This window comes from Chelmon rostratus, chromosome 15, assembly GCF_017976325.1.
Source record: "Chelmon rostratus isolate fCheRos1 chromosome 15, fCheRos1.pri, whole genome shotgun sequence".
Lineage (NCBI taxonomy): Eukaryota > Metazoa > Chordata > Actinopteri > Chaetodontiformes > Chaetodontidae > Chelmon > Chelmon rostratus.
Window position 1 is genome coordinate 7,795,058 of NC_055672.1, and position 18,543 is coordinate 7,813,600.

At 43.1% G+C, this 18,543-nt stretch overlaps 1 protein-coding gene across 3 annotated transcripts in view; it reads left to right on the plus strand.

Moving 5' to 3' along the window:
• Positions 1 to 18,543, plus strand: part of pacs2 (phosphofurin acidic cluster sorting protein 2) — a 56,163-nt gene that overhangs the window by 17,349 nt on the left and 20,271 nt on the right. The window lies entirely within an intron of this gene.

Sequence of the window (18,543 nt, forward strand, 5' to 3'; positions counted from 1 at the left end):
CCCTTTTCACCTGCTACAGTTTGCATTTGTGTTTCTCTGACACATTGTTATCAGGGTGTTAGCAGGCCTGTCCTGCACAGCTCAGTGCGTAAATCAGGGTACTAACACCGCAGTGGATAAGGGTCAACTCCCACTGGAGCCACACATACTCAACTATATGCTAATATGCTCATTTTAGTGTTCAGTGCTCCAATATTCAGACTGAGCTGTGCAGCATCCAAAAAGGGGCTGCAGAAGTTCATTTTGGGAAATACACTCATCTGTCTGTACAATATGAAGCTGTAACCAGCAGCCAATTAGCTTAGCTTAGCAGCATAAAGACTGTAAGCTGGTGCAACCAGCTAGCTCAGCTTTCTCTAAAGTTAGCGATGTCTGATAACCAGCACCTGTAAAGCTCAAAATTAGCCAGGCTAGCTGTCTTCCCTCCTGTTTCCAGTACTTATGCTAAGCTAAGCTAATCTAAGCTAAGCTAATTGGCCTCTTCACATAGAATGGACAGATATGAGAATGGTATTGATTTTCCAATCTAAATCCAGGAAAGGAAGCAAACCAGCATATTTCCCAAAGGCCAAATCATTCTCTAAAGCTGCAGTTGAAGAAATCGACTTCATTGATTTTTGTAAATATGTGCTTATTGTGAGTTTGAACATGTTTCAAACAAGTTGGGACAGGAGCAACAAAAGACTGGGAAAGTTGTGGAACGCTCCAAAAACACCTGTTTGGAACATTCCACAGGTAAACAGGATGATTGGTAACAGGTGATAGCATCATGATTGGGTATGAAAGGGGCAAACACACTCAGGAAATGCCCCCCTCAGTTCAGTACAGTGCAAAAAACATCTGGTTGGTGATTCAAGAGTATCTCATTCTGGTTCATGTGGAAACCGGCTTGTGTACAATGCATTTATGAGGTTAAACCAGATGTTTTTGGCTGGTGATGCTTTACAAAAAAAACAGCGTCATTTTTCAGATGTTTGAGTTTTTAGTAGTTCCAGAAAAAAGAGACTTTTCCTCAAAACCTCTCTGCCGGTGTCAAAGGGGTAAAATGCTCCAATGTTTCACAATTAAAAAGCAAAGATTAAAGAAAAGTCTGAAAAATTAAGACAAATTTGTGCAGCAGAACTTTGTTTTTGTCTTCGCAACCCTTCAGATTTACCTTGTAGAAGACGACCGGACCCCCTGAGCTAAAACACTGAACTGTATATAAACTACTAGATTCTCTCCCAGCTACAACAGCAAAATACTGCTTATACATCAGTACTGACAATGTAATAATCTAATAATAATGCATCAGACACAGGAGACATTTTACTGCAGAAAGTGTTTTTTTCTGCTAATATTTCTGTGCTTTACTACAATAGTAGGATTCTGAATGCAGGATTTTTGCTTATAATGAAGACTTTGTACATGTATTTGTACTTACACTTAACTATAGAATCTGAATACTTCTTCCACCACTATACTATACTTCTGAGTTTGGTTTCTTTTAATCTTAACTTTAATTATCTTTTTGCTTTTTATACATTTACATATGTTTATAATACACGCTCAGTTTACCATGGAGTCTTTAAGAACAGCTGCATCGATTGATTCAGTAAGACCACTAAATGCACAGGAGGCTTTCAGCTCTTCTGGTTGTTTCATGTCCTCTTGTTAGCCTTTAACTCCTCACTGCTGAAACCACGCGTGCCACAGCAACAGTCAGAGCAGCAGCACTAAATAATGAAGTCGCTCACTGAGTTTTATTCTTGCCTCCCTGCTGCGAGGGTGCTTCTCCAGGATGGGGCAGTAATTGGGAGCTGCAGGCTGGCAGATGTCGGCGCCTGAAACCAAAACTCTGACGAAGACGACCTGGCTGTCAAATCTGTTTTTGCACCATCTAAAGTAAATTGTTGCACCGTGCTGTGACTGTGCAAGCGCTGCTCCCTTTTCTCTTTCTGCCTCTGGTTTGCACTCACACTCCCTTATTCTTTCCTCTATTTTTGCTTTGTCTTCCATCTCTTTCTGTTTCCTTCGTCTTCTTTCATTCCTTACGTCTCTCTAATCTCTTTGCGTATAAACTCTATCTCTGCCTCAAACTTGCAACTTGTGGATGCTAGCTGAGCTCGGGGGCGTAGGTTTGGGGGGCCAGTCCGGGCACTGATCCAGCACCTGAACTCCCCCATTCCCTGCCGTCCATCCCAAGGCTTCCTGGCATCGCGCCCCGTGCCTCCCTCCTCCAGGATAATACTGACCCACAGGAGGGAGGAAAAAACAAGAAAAGAGTCCAATCATCACTCTGGGCCTTTCTCAACATGGACCAATTCATAGCTTTTACAAATTCAGCACTTGGCTTTCGCCACTTTGTTGGACGATAAAACAAGAACAGATGCTTCTTTAAGGAACACAGAATAAACCCCCAGTGACGAATTTAAAAGACAAACAATGGCCACAGTTTAATGTAGAGATGTGTTCTTTAACCTGAGGGGAAGTAGTGCAGGATCACAGTGTAACTACAAATATGATGATCAAATATAACTGTTTTAACTTGTATCATACTCTTATATATCTATTAATACTTCTATCATGTGTTTATATTATATTTATGTAGCACAGGCATTGTGAAGTATCCTTTCGTGCTCACCCGCCGAATGTCTCACCGTGCTGAGGTTTGATTTCAGCAGAGGTCGTGTTGGAGTCAAGCCGTCATGACCACGGCACAAAGCCCAGGATGCAATTCTGCTGATGGATGGCGGCTCCGGAAGATGAACTGTGTTGAGTTCAGTTGGAAAACTCCGTGCTCTGCGGGTTTTTCAGATTTTGGGCCTGATTTCTGAGCGTGCACACAGTTGTCCCACAATGGAGGGAAAACAGGAAACGTGAGAGGAAATTAAAAATAATTGCGGGTGGTGGTGAGAAAGATCAAGAAACATCCTGCAAAACAAAAAAAACAACATAAACAGTCAAGATCACCCAAACGACAAAAATGCACATTCTCTCATTCACGTCTGGTGTTACCCCTGCAGATCGTTTTGGTTTCACACAATGGACGCGAATGGAATTTTGTTTGTTGTGATTATAGTGTTGTCTAATGTCAGCAGCAGCGTGTCTTTACGTTGACAGTGTCCTGGTGACTCAACATGATCCACAGACCTCACTGTACAACAACAGTTTTTACTGGAACTACTTAAAACCAGGAAATAGTCCCAGTTAAAGCCGGATAATAACTGAGACATCGTGTCTGTACGTGAGGAAACAGGCAGTTTTTCTAATTTGGCTAAACAGACTTAATTATTAAATCTTTGGACAAATGTTTTTCTTTCCCTTTGTTGACTTTCCATACTTCTTTTAGTACATGTCTTGTATAACTCCCTGCACAAACAAAACAGCCGAGCAGTGGTGAAGGGTAATTACTGGAGGTACATTTACTTTACTTAAATACTGTAAGCATAGTTTTTGACGCACTAAAATATTCAAATACAATATATTCTTAAAGACTAAACCAGTGGGTCCTAGCCTTTGAGGCTTGTGAGCCCTTAGAGCACAGCTGTCTTAGTTTGGGCCTTTTGTCGCATTTAAACATCCGTGAGCATGTCTAAACCTCTCACGTGGTTTCATTTAAATAACAGAAAAATAACCATGAAATGAATGAAAGTGTTGCTCCACAGCTGCTGGATGTGTGCATAAGAAAATATTTGCTAACAGGTTCATCATATGAACTTCATAGGTGGTGATTGGGTAGAGCTATGTGCTGGAAATAAGCTGTGAACTTATTTCCTCTGTCCCCGAAATTTTAGGTTCTGAATATTTATATTATAAATTTTTGAGTATTTTTGTATTTCCACATTTCCACTTTTGTTTTGGAGTAAAGGATCTGGGTCCTCCGTCCACCAGCACAGTGTCCACTGAGCCACTGTTTACATCACTACACGTGCTGTGTATGTAAGTGTGGCCTCTAACCTCCGCTCTCTCTCTCTTCTCTCTCACCTTTCCTGCCTCTCTCCGCACTGTATTGCTCAACAAAGCAGGAATGTCTTGAAAGAAGGGTTCAGTCATGCGTCTTGTTTACAGGCTTCAGCTTCTGTCAGCAGCGGGTGAGGCGTGTGGCGGAGAAGCCGGTCACTGTGGTGTTACAGACGGTGTTGGTATGGCATGTCGGTCATTCCAGCCTGAGTGTGTGAGGCATGTTTAGCGTAGGATGCCAACACGGCTGAGGCAGTGACGCCCTGACCGTGCTGTGTGTGTGTGCAGGGCTGTATTAGAATAGCTGGAATGCACTATTCCTGTCATGTCTGCATCTCAGGTTTCGGTCTGGGACTGCCAGGCAGGCAGGACGCCGCGTCCCATGTGACCACTGCTCCTTCTTCTTCTCCCCTCTTTGATGTCAAAGCACGCAAAAAAGATCTCCTTTCAGTATTTACATGCACACTGTACGCGCACAGTAAGCCGCAGCATGTGTAATCCCAGTTGCCATAGTGACAGTAGCCCACCAATCGTCCACCGTGTGTGCGACAGGTGCGAGATGTTTCCTCACCAAATCTCGCTCAGTTTGAAACGGGTGTGATGAAGAGGCCACGTCGGCTCGTCAGGGAGGAGACGCAGATGTGTGAACAGGCTGCTCACCTCGACGGAGAGATAAACACGCAGCAATTAACAATCACATCTTAAACTTTCAGCTCTTACAAAGGCTGCAGCGTAAAATAAATGTTTATGAAGCCTGTAATTTGCCAGCAGATGTGTGGAGCATGAAACAGAAAAGCAGATGATTGACTTCCTTTTCACATATGCATAACATAGCCATTTAGCTGACTCATTAAGAGCAATTTAATGAGCAGGTGCAGTCACAAAGTACATGGTAGTTGATGGACATGTAAGCTGCTCAGGGACTGAAACTGTTACCTTAGCAGTACTTAACCATGTGATTAAAAGCTAAATTAAGTGCTCTGAAGGTTTTAATGTTTGATGTTGCCTGTCAGAGGGATGAACATACTGTACTGATGCTGCAGCAGGCTTCCCGTCACATGCGTAAAATCCTTCTGTTCAGTCACTTCTGAGTCAGCGGCGAAACTGAAAGCTCCAAAACACAGATGACAAATGCAAATACAAACCAAGCCACCATGAGAACCCTGCAAGAGGAACGACCAGCAGTCTCTGAAGTGATCTTCCTCATTTGCTGTATCGTGGGTGGTCGTTGCCCAAAATGTCCCATAGTTCTTCGATTTGCATCCACACCAAAGCTTCCCATCCCAACGCGGACATCTAACGTTACTCACCAGTGGAATAGGTCCAGTCCAAGAGAGTGATCGGCGATTAGCTTGCCAGCCCCTGGAAACAAGCCAGAAGGTGCATAATTTGTAGTTCACCTGTTCTACACATACTCACAAGGACTCATTAGACGTGTCTATTAGATGCAAGAGGCGTCACCTTGGTTTATATTTGTTGGACAGCTGTTGTACTGAGTCTCAAACTGAGTATTTTTGTTTGCTTCCTGGGATCCTGAAGAGAAGTTTGTCATTCACATGAGGAGTCATTCATTGTTGGTTGAACTGTGCGTTTTTTATTGAAAAAAGTACAAGTACAAAAAACGGATACTCACACAGAATCACTAAGCTTGCCTATTAGACGCAGGAGATATCACTTTGGTTTATTTTCATTGGCCAACTGTTGTGTTGAGTCCGATTGATATAAGGACTCATTGATTGGTTGTTAAATGGTGGGTTTTGTACTGAGCGATGACTGCCGCCTCGGTGGATGTCAGAGAGTGTTTTCTAGTTCAGTATCTAGTGATCATTATAGATTTTCCATGTTCACAGTCTGTTCACACTGATATAGACTCACAAAAATAACATACGTTTTGTCAGAAAGTGAAACTATGAAACAAAAATAGGCTAATTAGGCTTAAATAATTCCCATTGTTTTGTTTGAAAGTGCGGGCCCCATTAGCCGCACATTAATGTTACGCCGGAGGATTTGCTGTCAGATACAGATTGTGTCTGATTTCTGCTAGTGTAACCAGTATAACTAGTGTGAATGTGTTTGTGGATATCTGAGTCAGAAATACTTATGGATGAACTGTCTAGGCTTTGCCTGCCTTTGTTTCGTGCTGAATTAATGCTAAACAGAAGTCACTGCCATTTAAGCTTTTGTCTCCCCCTTCTGGAGGTGAGAGTAATTACACAAATACCATCGGCATGATTATGGCGCCATTGGCGTCGCCATACTCCTGGTTACTGTAGCCGTCTCTGTCACTACAGTTCCGCCGCTATTCGCCTCTGGCAAACCTCTCATTGCTGGTTGACATAAAACGCATCATTAACGACAACCGATTTAAAAACTCTATACTGTGAAATACAAAGAGATTTATTTGTGACAGGCTTAATCAGCATTGTGTGAACTCTTATTTCTATGTAAAAGTCCTGCATTCCAGCTTTTAAGTTTACCATTTAGCTCCTTGCAACTACGATGTCTTCACAGAAAGTTTATGTGTTATGGAGAAAGTGAGGCTGCTCTCGATTTCTGTTCCCCGAAGCCTCCACAAGTTCCTGTGCCAGTGCCACCCCTCCCCATGTGACGTTTTTCATTCACTGACAGGTGATCTGTGGTCTGACAGGAAAAATACTGCACGGCAGCTCCAAGTTTCCTATTAGTCTTTCAAAAAGTGGCTTTTTTTCAAAATACGCTCAACTTTCTGCAGCTGAGGAGTTGCTTCAGATTGTCTCTGAAGGCTTGTTTTCACGTTTTTTCTTGGTGAGTCATAAAGTGAGAGATACCGAAGAGAGATGGACAGAGACAGAAGGATGTTGATTTTCCAGAACCCCGAGAGACGTGAGAATTTAGGTCACTTCAGACATACAGCGTTCACACACTGGGAAAAGCACGAGCTGCAGGAGAGGCGGGTCCAGGCAGGGTCAGGGTGATGATGTCGACTGCTACACTCGATTATATTCACATGCCAGATGAGAGTGTGGACAGCCACACAGCAGACTCTGCATACGAACATTCTTTGAGTCTTTAGAGACGCTGTTTGTATCCTAATAAACACAATTTGTCTTACGTGCAGATGTTTGCAACCAAACACAACAAAAACCACAGTGAAACATGAATATAACAGCAGTAATCCTCAGAGGCTGAAAGGCATTGAAATCTGAGTTTACTTGCATGCTATTTAATTTCTAATATGCCATAGCTATGGAAAATACTCATCCCTGATTGGCTGGCATCTGTTAAAACTGTATAACTATAAACAAAGATGTGATCAGCAAAAATCACTGTTAAACTCATTGCAGCAGCATTGTGGTATTCAACGTTGTAAATCGGTGTGCAATGTGCATGGAATATTAAGATAAGTAAATCCTTTATTAATCCCACAGAGGGGAAATATGACAGAACAATAAAAAACAAAGCTGCTGAGGCATCAGATTATAACTCTGACTGAAACAGACCTGTGAAATGTTGGCTCTGTAAATCATCATCAACCGACCCGGATTCAGCGTCTGGGAGTTAGTTTGTGTGGCTCTTTCAGTTGTTCTGCATATTACCAAATAAATTTGGTGAAAAGGAGCCCATGACTCACTTTTTCCTCTGGCTGTAGCCACTAGCTGGCAAATCCGGCCTGGATCAGGATTCATCTTTGTGTGTTTTTCCTTCCTTAATTCATGATCATGGCATTTGCCGTGTTGGACAGTCGACAGGCTAGCTAGCTTGCCGATTTACCTACAGCAGAGCTCCCTTCTTCACTATGCTGCCATCATCTGCAACTGGTTTATCGCAGGTTTCCAGAAACAACTGAAAGAAAATTGGAGCTGCAGCCTTTGTCAAATACAGCCTGATGCTCTGGAACACACTGCCTATAGATATCGCTTCCTGATAAACTGCTGTGCTTTGCCTTGTGTAATGTAAAGCACTATACAAATAAAATCTATTATTATTATTATTATTACAGTGGATCTGAACTTGGACAATCTGATAGATTAACTGCGTGTCACTGTGTAAATGAACGTGACACCCTGGGTGGCCCTAACAAGTGAACACACATGTCAGTACACAGTATGACAGGTGACATCACACCACGGTAATGAGGTGCAACGGTTCCCGAACACTGCGTCACGCTGCAGGAGGTAACAACAGCAGAGAACCTTTCCTGTCCGTGGTTAATAACCACCAGAAGAGGTTCCAGCGGAAACATTTACAGAAACATTAACCCTGGACTGCTGATATGTGGACAAAGATTGCCTGGTCTGAGGGATGCCGACTTTAAATGCGGCACCACAAGCACATACTCAGTGTGTGGTGTAAATACATCAGGTGATGGAGACAGGATTGTACATAGTTACAAATGTACAGGCTGGAGGTGGAGGTTTTATAGTGTGGTGGTCATTCAACTGGTATTAACTGGGTCCATTAACACCTGTGTGATAACACTCAGATGCCACATGGAGCATCCATTTCTGTATGCAGCCTCCGGGGGATGTGCGCTGCAGCACGAATCTCCCCTGTTATAGTGCCAGAGTAATCCAGGCAGGGTTCGAGGAAAATTGAAGAGAAATGTCATTAATTACCTGGACAGCACAGCAGCAGATTATTTGAACTGCTTTGGAAATGCAGAATCCATCCATCAACCTTGGGCACTGGTGCAAAACACTGGTGCTGAATGCTCAGCTTTAACAGTTCAGTGAGTTCAGTGTTGTTAAGTCACTGTCATTTAGTCCAATGCGACACTGGGTTTCCATATTTTTGTCGCTGAGTTGTATAATTTGCTTTTGATCAGAGAGGGAAGCAGTTTTCAAACATGTTTATTTATTAACGACTTTGAGTCAAGGTAATTTATGTAAGTTTGTTGCTAAATGCGACAACAGGCTGCAAAAGGCATTAGGAAACTGATAAATGACTGCATAAGACAGATAAATGTGGTGGTGAAATGCATTACTGCGCTGAGCTGGTCCCTTGATGCTCCAGCCCTCCTGACTGTGGTGCCCTCGTGGAAATGTCAGAACAGAGGAAGTGCATCAATGTGACGCGCATCAAGTTAGCTCTTAATGCATTCCAGCCTGTAAAGAAACGAGCACTCAGATTCAGCCACTCTCTCTCTCTCTCACACACACACACACACACACACACACACACACACACACACAGTCTGACTACGCTCTACTTTATTCATAACGGATGGTTGCCTGCTAACCTACATCAGAGGGAGAATGAGAAAGTATTTCCATGGCAACACTGGAAATTCATGCAGCGTATGAGCAGCAAACCAATATGTCTGAATCAAACAGCATTATCAGAGGCCGTCCAGACGGTCAGCGGTCAGATTGGACTCATTCATTTGTTTGTGTCACATTAACAAATCCCAAAGCGCCTCAAGCCCTTTCCCACCAGCCCCGTGTTCACATATGTGCTGTCTGTGTGTGACTGTTTTATGTGCAGCATCTGTCGATTTACGGCAAGTCTTTGTGTTTTGAATATTAGAGGTAATCAGATCCTTGTGCTCTTCTTGGTTGGAGCTTGACTCAGCCTGTCCGGAGCGGACAGGAGCGCTAACATCAAAGTGACCCGAAGGCCGCCGGTGTGAATCCATGAACACGCCGGCTCAGTGTGGTGGTAACGGAAACAGAATGTCAGGGAATGGATGAAAAAATGAGACATTTCGTAAAGAAATTGTAGGAAATAGGCTTATAATAGCTAAATTAGTGTTCAAGAAGTTTGCTATTAAGCTATTTGGGCTTTAAGTCAGAACCTTGGGGCTGTAGCCTAGCTTAGCATAAACAAAAGGAAGCTAGCCTGGCTCTATCCACAGTTCTGCTCGCCTCTCAGCACCTTTAAAGCTCACTAAGGGTTAGCTTGGATTTTTTGAAGTTGGGCAGTTGGGTATTTATCTATTGTAATGGGTTGTTTGCATCTAAATATAACGTCACGTGACTGCAAACAACCCATTGTATTTCTTACGGTAGATGGCGGTCGGCATGCCCCCAGTTTTTTGGGAAGCAGAGAGGAGTACCTACACATAAGCTTAGCAATATGTATATATAGCAGCAAAATGTATTTTAGCCAGCTTAAAAAAAAGCTTACATGTATGCTAAATGTAGAATGTGTTCACTATTTTACCATCAGACAGTCGTCGACCGATAATATTTAATCTTTAATATGAGGTTAACGTGTTAGCATGTGTATAGTTAACATAGTAACATGCTAGCTGCATTTTATTGCAACATGCTAAAGTTAGCATGGACACATAGGACAAAATTACACTTGAAAAAGCGAATCTGTGCTTAGTTAGCGACAGTTAGCGAGCTGATGGAAAAGTTAAAGCGACAGTGCGTGAATACTTCAATGTTTCTTAGTGTTTGATACACATTACAGCTGTGGGGGAAAGTATTCATTTTTAGGAGGAAAACAATCTCGAACGTGGATTTAAGACATGCCAGCGTACTGTGTGTTGTCTCAGAAAGAGCATTGAGTGTGGATATGTGCTTTTTTTAATTATAACATTTATTAATATGTCCAGGGAACATAATAATTTAAAATCAAAAGGCAAAACACACTTGTGTCACAAGACAAGCGAGCTGGAATAATGTGGATTCTCAAACCTGCCAAAGCCTCAACAATTGATGCCAAACAAATATTGAGAAAGTCTGACTCCAAGGAAATATTGACAAATGTTTTCTTTCCACGCTAGTGAACACGTCCAGATCACATTTCAGATTCAGGACAGAAGAAGAATAACAGTGAGCTTGCAGGAAGCGCTGGTACAGTATAATGTGATGCAGTCTGCTGCACCAGCTCGGCCAGACTGAGGTTCACGCAGAAAGTGGGAGTGCTGGAGGTCGGCAGAGTCAGGACCACTGTGCTTTGTGGAGCCCTGAAATGATTTTCTTCTTTTTGCCCAGCCTTGAAGTATAGCAGTGAACAGTACAAAGTTGGCCTACATCCAATTTCAATTCAGCAGATTCAGAAATTGGATTTTCTCTCAGAGATTGAAAGTCTGAAAAAGCATGACGTGTCCCATCTTGTTTCAACATCGTATTACAGCGCGCGGGAGAGATGGAGCTGCAACTTTAAATAACACCTTTGAACTGTCCAAGCTTGGCTGTGACATGTAATCAAACAGAATGCAGAGATATAACACGGTAAATCCTCCAGTTTATCCTTCGCCCTATAGTCTAAGCTTCAATCTAAGCCACATACAGTATAGCTGCTGTGGAATAAAAGCCTTGTACAGTATCATTAGTTTGTCAGAATTCAGAGAAGCAGATTTTTTAGCTCAAAAGTGCTAAAATTTGACTCATTTCACCCCAGATGCACAGCTTGCATCCGATAAATGCATTGTTCTGTCTGAGGGTGGAATGCCATCCAGCCAAGAATCAAATGGAAGTCCGAAGACGGCTCCTCTCTCGATATCTGATACACTATTAACTCAATCCTTACGTCACGTTCAAGCATCTATTTTAAGTGCCTCTGTGTGTGTGGGTGGGGTCCGGGATGGACGAGCAGGAAGTGGCAGTGTGAAGTATGGAAATCTTATTATTGGTGCAGCGTGGCTCCCAGCGTACAGCTGACTCTCACGACAACCAGAAGGAGCAAATCCAGGAGTTGGAGCCGAACCTCGGATGTTCATGTTATCCGACCTCCACACAGTTGACGTCGCTCTTCGCTTTCTCACTTGTCTTATGCCACTGTCACGATCTGTATGTTAGGATTGGATCTATACTGTACTTCGTGTTTTTCATTTCACATATTCATTTGGAGCCTAATTTTTGATAAATTAAAGCTATCCATCATGAGAAATAGATTTTATTAGAAAAATGTTTACACGCAATTGCTTAAATTTTGCGTATCAGATTTAGGTATTAGATCTCTAAAGTGTCAGCTTCGACGATGTCACACCTGGTTGATTTAGCGACACCTGTAGTTAGTGATGCAGTTTAATACAACAAGTCAAAACAAACAAACAAACAAAACAAACTATTATCGTTTCAATAAAGAAATCAGGCAATAATTTTCCTTTTTTCCATCATTCTGTGAGCAACTGTGATCTGATCTTATGCTACACAAATGAGTTTGTAACCTCACAGAGAAGTTGGGGGTGTGCAGCCTCATCCTCATCAGCTCAATGTGGCTGCAATATTTCAACCTGATTCGCTGTCAAAAAATGCAGAAATGGCTGTTCTCTTGTTTAACAGACACATTTGACAAATACAATGCATTTCCTGACACTGCTTCATAATAAGAATCAACTTAAATGCTTTTAATGTGAAGCTGCAGCAGTAGGAAATGCTTGGTTTGCATTAGCAGTAAATTAATTTCCCCTTTTTTGCAGGAATGTCGAGACTGACACCCAGTTCATAATACTGCACCTATATGAGTATTACAATACATCCATCAATAGGCTCGATCTCCATTGTGTTCAATCATTTGGGCATATGTGTTTAGCCCTTCTGTGCACAACACTATCAAACATATTGCAAAGTTGCAATGTCAGCTATTTTGAAGACTTTGTTCTTCCTCTTTACACTCGCGTTTCCGTACCAAGCTGTCATGTTCAGTGATAAAATGCTTTCAACCGTGGTCCTGTGTGTCGTTTCAAATGTGTGCAGGCTAACGCTGAAGCCCTTTAGCTTCCTGATTCAAAACAAATGTTCTACTTCTTCTGCAGGCTGGTTATTGAGTGTGACATGGAGAATATTGCTGGTTCCTCTTGGTTTTGTTTGTAAGTTCTTTGTTTTGGACGCATTCATGTCCAGTTGACTTGGCTGACAGCAGTCCTGCAGTACTCTGACCTGGCTGACGTAAGCAGCTGTTTGTGTTCATGAAAACAGTTTAAAACTTATTTATGGACTCTTTCTTGCGCCCAGCCCTCTCGCCATTACATCCAATAGTTTTGAGGTCTTGTTGGTCTTGTAATATATTTTTAGTATCTGCATTCCTCCAGTGTCAGCATGTCAAGAGACAAGCAAATCAATGACCAGCAATGCTCGTGGTTGGGGTCAGATGTACAGTGTTTCAATTCCTGAGACAACCAAGCCTGCACCTTCCCCTCTAACATGATCTTGGCTTCTTTTTTCAGCCACATCTTGACCTCAGTAGTCATTTTACATTGTCAGAAAAGCTTTTGACAACGCTAGCAGAGTGGCTTCAGGCATACAGACATTCATGGCCCCCAGAGGATTCATTGTCATATTTGGTTTCTACATTTTCAACAGATACAAACCTTGTGGCTCTTCAGAGGGCTGTTAGTAACTACTACAATTAACTGTGTGTGTCGCCCGGTTGTCTTTTTCTTTCTCATATCAGTCTTGTTTTTACAGGTACGATGTGCCTGAGAGTCATTTTCAAAATAAAAGCTCTGAAAATCCATACAGGAAATAAACCAATATAAGCTTACAAATAGGTAGAAAAACGTAATAAAGCACCAATTAATCACTGATAAACAGTGCTGTCTTCAGTTAAAGGCTAAAACAGAACAGGGTTATTCACAAATTCTAATCACTTTGGTGATTCTTCAACTTGTCATCTAGCACCATCATCAGGTCAAAGTTTTAATTTGATAGATACTTAGGTTTATGATCAAATAACTCCAAAACTAATGACATTCCCATCAGCCCCAGGTGTACACAGGGGTCAGTGCTAATTTGCATGTCGCCACACGTCAGCATGCTCGTACACCAATTATTTTGGGCAGTATAAATAATGGTGATTTGGCTTTACTTAAAGGTCCAGTGTGAATGATTGAGGGGGATCTACTGGCAGAAATGGAATAAAATATTCATAACTATGTTTTCATCAGTGCACAATGACCTGGAAATAAGAATTGCTGTGTTTTTGTTCGAATTAGTACTTTTATATCTACAGAGGGAGCAGGCCCTGTTTCACAGAGTCGGCCATGTTGCACTGCCATGTTTCTACAGACAAACCAAACACTGGCTTTAGAGAGCACCTTCATATCATATGATTTGGCATCAGTCATCAGTTCCTGTTGTCCCTCTACTGTGTGTTTACAGCACGGTGTTGACACGTCTCTGCATCAGTGACACCAAAATAAATTCCTGTTGGTTTGTTGCTCTTGGCAGATGAAGTGATTGTGATTTTGCTATCACAGCACCACACCGGGCCTGTCGGTCCTTCCCTCGGCCTTTGCCAGAGCATCTGTGCTCAGCTGGCCACTGGATCAGGATTTGGCGGGGCCACGCTACAGGCGGCAGGCCGTGTGTCTTAGCGGACCAGAGACCCTCTGGGGACGCATCGAGGGGACAGAACGGGGAACAGGTTTCTTTGCTGCGGTGCCAAAACAGCAGCTGTGTGCTGTTCTGTGTTCACAGACACAAGCTCAGTGCACAAACGCATTAGCAGGTGGCAGTGAGCGGCACAGGCAGAAATATGTGTCACTAGAACTGAATTTGAATCAGTGCTATTTAATCAAATATACAGTTTGTTGCAAGGACTGAATGTGGAAGTTTGTATATAGAGAGATGAATTTTCACGGAGGATCGAATACAGTTTCAGAGCCATTTAATTCAGTTTCATAATATTACATTCACTTTCAAGTTTATTGGAATTCAGTTCCAAACTAATCAATTCAATTTGAAGCTCCGTTATTCAGATTCAGTTTTTCAATGCCATCGCTCAAGTTGAGCAATTCAAATTCTAATAGAAGTGATTCACATTCAGTTTCTAGTGACATATTTTTGACGGCAGCTCCTCACTTTGCCGTATTGTTGCCTTCTCCAAGCAGCTTCTGTTTTCATTTCAGTTTGTTTGTCAGCAGGATTGCAGAATAACTTCTGTCCCGATGTTCATGACACTGGGTGGAAGGGTGGAAGGGTGTAGCAAGGACGGAGGAAGAACCCATTGAATTCTTGAGCGGATCTGAATCACCAGGTGGATACACAAATTATTTTTCACTTTTCTTAACATTGTGGGACCAGGCATTTGGCCCTGGCAGAATAAATACCGAACATTTTAAAATCCAGCAGGTGGTAGGAAAGCAAAACATAGAAATACGATGACCTCCTGTCACAATCCACAGTCATGTGTGCCAGTAGTCCTCTGGGGCAGCCGACACATGTTGCTGCTCAAACTTTATGCCGAGAGCAGCCGTTATGGAGCGTTCAGTGGTTTCATGGGAGAACTGGCACAACTGTAACATCGCCACAACTGTAACAAGGCTTTTCTCTCAAACTAAGGTGTGGCCGTGGAAGCTAAACACACACATGTCATGCAACTAATTATACTCACGTCCAAGTGTGAATCATCTGCAATAAACTCCACCAGAGATTTTAAGGCTTCACACAAACAAACAAATTTAGAAGTACTTAATAAATGCACAGTTCTGATAGTTTTGGAAACACATCCAGATGTATTTAATGGTTGCACTTGCAGATGTGCAGATCATAGAAGAGTGGACTGTTGTCCTCGGTGCAGGTCTGAGCTCTTGGCCTTCTTGTGCTCATATGTCATGTTTGTGTATCAAAGAAGCCACAGAGAGAACTTCCAGACTAAACTTACTGTGGAAGCTCTTCACTGGATCAATGACCAAAGTGTGATCGCACAGAGAAAAACTGCTGCTACGTGCCTCGTCCAGATGGTTTTGAGGCACATTCTAGCCGGATGTTGACGAGGTGGAGACGCGTTCTTCTCTCCACCAGGTGTAAATATGTCAGGAAGTTCGTGCTCAGTGCAAACACTGAGCGATCTGTGTGGGTTTCAGAGCAGTGAAAGCGAGTCCCTGTGATGGCAAACAAAACCTTGCAGCAGCCCCTCCATGTGTGTCATCAGTCTATTAGTGGTACAACGGATAGATATTAACTAGCAAGCTCAACCATTTTTAGCAAGTTATTTTTCTGCCGTGTTTTTTTTCTAGCTGTGACCGGATTGCTTCAGGTGTGAGGCAGGACCTGGCTCGCTTTGCATTTGGCAGGGGAAAGGTGGGACGGATGGGACCTCCCCTCAACACAGCTACTGTTTAAAGCAGTAGAGAAAAAGAGAGCCTGGCAGAGAAGTTCAAACCCTCCTGTGTCTACTTGAAGAGCAGGTTTCCTGAAGCACTCTGTTGGATGCATCCTGACGCTTTTTGATATGGCCTTTCATAGGAGGTGCGACAATACTGTCACTCAATCACTGCTGTTGTAAAGAGTGCTGCTTTTATGATTATTCACTCCAAAAAGCCTCCGAAAATCAATATGGAGCCATGGAAACCAGAAAGTAGTGTTTGGTGGGAGAATGTCTCCAATGTGTCCACAAAAGTTGCACTCATCTCTGCTTATCAGAACAAAGCAAAGAGAAAAGGCTCAGCAGAGATCCTCTCACAAATGTAGTGGTTTCTCATTAGAAATCGCATTTCAGTGCTGCTCCTGTGGACAGACACTGCACGATAAACCCATCGAGAGGGAGAGAAAGCAAAAGATCTAAAAACCCCCAAACGCTAAATGTGACATTTTAAGCAGATATCACAGCCTGTGTGGCAGATATCTATCATGTGGTCGTCCCTGCCCGCGCAAACCACCGTCCAGCCACCTAGCATAGCTGAAATAGATGCTGCTGTGGGCTTGGAACCAATGGAAACAGGGTAGAATACAAAACAGGAGGACAAGAATGCTGCGTATTGTCTGCGTGAGAGCGGGCTGAAGACAATGGGAGCCTTCATTGGCTTGTGTCCATTGTGCCTGAGATTTCTTGGGTCGCGTCTCGGCTGAAGAAGAGAGAGGTCTTCATTCAGCCTGCCGGGCCTTCTTCAGACCTGCCATTGTCATCGCCTCTCCTCCCAGTGTTTTCCCTTCTCTCGAGGCTGATTGATGCCCCTCTGCTGCAGAGACGCAGCGTTATGTCACTCAGCACGCTGCATGGTTTTCAAAGCCCTAGACTGTTAGCGCTGCTGTTTTCTTTTGTTCGGTGCCTCACCTAGCCGCCATTGTTTGGCCTCCGGTTCTCAAAATAGGAGAATTGAAGAGGAGTTAGATTACACCCAAGGTCAGCTCCTCGGCCTGTACGCTGAATGACAGTGGATATCGGCATATTAATGTTGCCTCCCTGGGCTTTTTCCGCTCAGCGCCAAGCTCATTCCTGCCTCCTCTGTCACTCACGGCCGTTTTGACCCACATCTTTTCCTCCCTGTGACAATAAACCTTTGCTGCTGTTGAAAAGCGATTCCTGCTGCTGAATGACATTCAATGCCGTGTTGTTATGCCCCAGAATAATGTCGGAGTGATGTCATTCCAGGCAACAGCACCGTTAACACTGTTTAACTTTGCAGGAAAAAGGCGAGCCGGATGATAAATGCTTGGTTAAAATAGGCCTCTAAGACCGAGCAGCCAGCCTGCTCGGAGCAGCTCCTCTGAGTGATTCAGTCAAAGGAACCAAAGAAAAGCTCCTTTAAAAGGAAAAGCTTTTCTTTTTCACTCTCGTCTTGTGAGGAAGTGTCTCAAAGAATCGTGACGGGCTTGTTAAAGCGTGCACACACACACACACACACACACACACACACACACACACACACACACACTGCCCTAACAATGCCACCCTGCCACCCGGCTGCCCCGCCACCACCCTGCCTCTGGGTTGCTATTCTGCTCTGCTGGCAGATGCCCGTCTGCAAGTGAAAGAGGATTTAGCTCAGCCTGCCGCTAACTAACAAGTGTAGGAATTTAAGAAAAGCTTCTGTGATCTTTAGCCAGTTCTTCCTCCTTCGCTCCAGTGACCAGTTTTTGGAGTTTCACTAATGAGAAAACATTTTTCTTAGATGAGGTTGTGGCCCAGCGGCAGCCTGACACCCTGACGGTCACATGTTTGATGACATTGAGTCTGACCGGACTAATGTTTGTCATTTAGAGACATTTCCACTTTGCTAAACTGGTGGAAATATGACTTGTAATAAGCAAAACTATAGCCAACAGAACAGGAAGTTATTATCTGGTGTTGTCAGACAAAAAACAAGCATACAATGCCTTGATTTGCAGCGCAGCAGCGCCGTGTAGCAGTTTTTTTAATGAGCGGGTCCACATTTTGTTTGCCTCGCAGGTGACCAGCTTTGGCAGTGATGAAGATTGCTTGTTTGTGAAAAATGCAGATTTCAAACTTGTCACAAATATCGACTTTCCAAGTGTTTTATGAGGAAGTGAATGCATTCAATGTGTTTGTTAGACTTCAAGGATACGTGCTGATGAGCATAAGTTTTGTTTGTTTGTCGACAAAAACTCCACAGGGCACCTTTAAAGAAATATGCTTATTTGCATTTCTGCTAGCTGAGATCCAAACACAAACCTCCTACTGTGATATCACTCTGCAAGCTGCTACAACCCACACGCTAACAGTCAAGTGCAGTTACATGCGATGGGTGGGGTTAGCTAGGTGACTGGATGCATTTGTTTCAGGATGAGTCATCAGAAATGTGAACAAACAAATGTGAATTTTGATAGAAAGTACTCAAAGATGATTTTCTTTGGCATATAATGAGATGACTGAACAATTAATACAGTGACACGGCTTTAGAAGTACTCTAGAGCCAGAGCATGATAAGCTTAGCATAGTATAGCATATAAAGACTGGAAGTTTTACAAAGTGTTCCTGAGTCCA